This window comes from Pan troglodytes, chromosome 6, assembly GCF_028858775.2.
Source record: "Pan troglodytes isolate AG18354 chromosome 6, NHGRI_mPanTro3-v2.0_pri, whole genome shotgun sequence".
Classification (NCBI taxonomy): domain Eukaryota; kingdom Metazoa; phylum Chordata; class Mammalia; order Primates; family Hominidae; genus Pan; species Pan troglodytes.
Window position 1 is genome coordinate 76,389,749 of NC_072404.2, and position 3,496 is coordinate 76,393,244.

At 49.0% G+C, this 3,496-nt stretch overlaps 1 pseudogene; it reads right to left on the reverse strand.

Moving 5' to 3' along the window:
- Positions 1-1,174: 1,174 nt before the first annotated feature.
- Positions 1,175-2,284, reverse strand: LOC129144494 (prefoldin subunit 4-like; annotated as a pseudogene).
- Between the last annotated feature and the right edge of the window lie 1,212 nt (positions 2,285-3,496).

The window sequence follows — 3,496 nt, forward strand, 5'->3', positions numbered from 1 at the left end:
TTTACAGATGAGGAAATTCATATTCAGAGAGGTTATGCAGCCTCCTCCAGGTTGCACAGCCAGGAAGTAGCAGAGCTGAGATAAAAGCTCCTCTGATTCTTCACTACCACTTCACTGCAAGACCATCTTTTATTTTTTTATTTTTTATTATTATTATTTTTTTGAGATGGAGTCTCCCTCTGTCACCCAGGCTGGAGTGCAGTGGCGCGATCTTGGCTCACGGCAAGCTCTGCCTCCCGGGTTCACGCCATTCTCCTGCTTCAGCCTTCCGAGTTGCTGGGAGTACAGGTGCCCGCCACCACGTCTGGCTAATTTTTTTTTTGTGTGTGTGTGTTTTTAGTAGAGATGGGGTTTCACCATGTTAGCCAGGATGGTCTTGATCTCCTGACTTCGTGATCCGCCAGCCTCGGCCTCCCAAAGTGCTGGGATTACAGGCGTGAGCCACCGCGCCTGGTCCCCAAGACCATCTTTATAGCAACGAGGAAAAGAGGAGGCTCTCCAGGAACTCCACATCCTGTAGGCTAATTCCCCTCTCAGAAAAAAGCCCCTGTAATGAATGGTTCAACAATCTCTGGGAAGTGGCAACTGCCCTGGGCTTTGGGAATTGGCTGATAAACATAGTACTGCTGTCAACCAGGGGCTCCTGGACCACCTGGGCTGATTCTAGTTGCTCATAATCAGGGTAGGGAAGACTGGATGAAGCCAAGTGACACTGTCTTTAATCTAGAAGGACTCAGAATGGAAGTACCAAGGACAAATCAAACCAGCCTGCAAAATTGCTCTTGGCTTTGCAATACCCACTTAATAAAAACAATATTCAGGCCAGGCATGGTGGCTCACACCTGTAATCCCAGCACTTTGGGAGGCCAAGGCAGGCAGATAATGAAGTCAGGAGATTGAGACCATCCTGGCTAACACAGTGAAACCTCGTCTCTACTAAAAATACAAAAAATTAGCCGGGCGCGGTGGCGGGTGCCTGTAGTCCCAGCTACTTGGGAGGCTGAGGCAGGAGAATCACCTGAACCCGGGAGGTGGAGGTTGCAGTGAGCCGAGATCGAGCCACTGCACTTCAGCCTGGTGACAGAGTGAGACTCCATCTCAAAAAAACAAAAACCAAAACCAAAAAACAATATTCAAGTGTATTAAACACATTTCTAAAAGTTTTAAAAAATGTTTAACTTTCATCAGCTTCAGCATTTATGTTGCTCCCACATTTTGCATAGAACTGAACTCTTAAATCTGCTGACACCCATTGAATTGATCCTACTCTGGACACTGAGGCATCAATTTCTTCTTGCAATTTTTTCTTTTTCTTTGCTTCTTCTAACATTTTTTTGTGTTTCTTTTCTCCTCCTCCTCCTCCCTCCTCCTCCTCCTCCACCTCCTCCTCCTTCCTCTTCTTCTTCCTCTTCCTCTTCCTCCTCCTCCCTCTTGCTCTCCTTCTCCTTCTCCTTCTTCTTCTTCTTCCTCTTCCTCTTCTTCAACAAGGTCTTGCTTTGTTGCCCAGGCTGCAGTGGCACAATCATAGCTCACTGCAGCCTTGAACTCCTGGGCTCAACTAATGCTCCCTTCTCAGCCTCCCAAGTAGCTGGGACTACAGATGCATGCCACCATGCTCTGCTAATTTTTGGTATTTTGTAGAGATATGGCCTCGCTATGTTGCCCTGGCTGATCTTGAACTCTTGGGCTCATGTGATCCTCCTGCCTCAGCCTCCCAAAGTGCTAGGATTACAGGCATGAGCCACTGCACCCATCCTTCTTATGTTTCTTCTTGAGAATGACTAATGAACACATTACCATTTTGATAAGGTATCATTAAGCCATCGTCATCTGCAAGAATGATGTCATCCCAAGCATCTTCTAAATTATAGAGGTGCTTCTTTTTTTTACTTCTGTTTCTTCCTTTAGCTTGGTGGAGCTAAAGGAAGAAACAGAAATACCTTTAGCTCTACCTCCACTTCTCTGAAAATCTGTTTGTCTTTTGTTTATCTTTGAAAGTAACATGGATATTTTTGCTGCCTTCATGGTGGCCATCATCTTCGCAGCACCATCTTGATACACTCGGTGTTATGGGGCTTGTCAGCTCTTCCAGGCAGAGGCTGGGTAGGGTAGCAGGCACACCAAAGGGCTCTGCAGAAGTTGTGGAGGAAGAACAGATGCATTCTGAGGATGCAGCCACATGAGTCCCTGTGACAGCAAGAAGGTGAGACTGACTGCCTCTAGCCCTACCTTCTGAATCGACGACCCTGGGCCCCTTGTTCAAGCCCTTTCTACCTCCTGCCATGTTCCCAAGTGGCTGCCTCGCCTTGGCTGATACCTTAGCTGCTTCATCCCCTCTCTGCTCACTTGGTCACCTCTGCCTCTTCTGTGGCCACTGTCACTCTCAACATCTCCTCCTTGGGCCTGGGGCATTCTACATCTCCACCTCTCTCTTGCTTCATGTGACTGATATTGCTCTGGGCATCTGAATCCAGATCCCGGGCAGCCCAGGGTGGTGGTCTCAACCCCTGCTCTGGAGGCAGCCTGCCCTGGAGCTGAGCTGCCTGAGGTTGGGCCTGGGCTTCTGGCTGAGGAGTACTTCTCTGACCTATTTTTTTTTTTTTTCTAAGAGGCAGTGTCTTGCTCTGTTGCCCAGGCTGGTGTGCAGTAGTGCTATCCTAGCTCACTGCAGCCTTAAATTCCTGGACTCAAGTGATCCTCCCTCCTCAACCTCCAAAGGAGCTTGGACTTCAGGCATACACCACTATGCCTGGCTAATTATTACTATTATTACATGTTTTTTAGAGATGGGATCTTGCTATGTTGCCCAGGCTGGTTTCAAACTCCTAGCTTCAAACTATCCTCCCACCTTGGCCTCCTAAAATGTTGGGATTATAGGAATGAGCCATTGCACCCAGGTTGACCTAGTTCTGGGAGCCTAGGGGGATCGTGCAAAGCACTGAGCCCCTGTGTCTGTGGGACTTCCTGAAGGGAAGGCTCCAGGGTTTCTATCCTCTTGACCTGTTCTTGGGAACCTTCCTTGTATGCCTCCTTTGTCATGGAGCTCTTGAAGGTCCCTTCTACCCTCTTCCATTTCTTGTTCATGTCTCTCTTGCTGGCCTGCGAACGCTCTAAGCACAGAGATCTGGGCAGGGACTGCTCTGTGCACCCTGTGACCAGCCTGTATCCAAACCCCAGCAAATGGAATGGAATCTTTCTTCCTGGGAGCACATCCCTCCACCCTGCCCTCTCCCCTGGCCCCACACAACATTCATTTTCCTCCCTGGATCCCTCAGTTCTCACTCCCCTCATTACTCATTCTACAGTTGTCTAAAATGACATTGCGGGAAAATACAGAAGAGAGACATCACGGGTACCCAAGGGTGAGTAGTGAGCATGGTGCAGTCAGGGGTGACTTTTCAGAGAAGGGGAGGTTGGGGTGAGTCAAGGTGGGCCGTGGGCTTTGCAGGAAGGATGAGGGAAGGACCCTGGGTGGGCAAAGGCCAGAGGGCTTGAA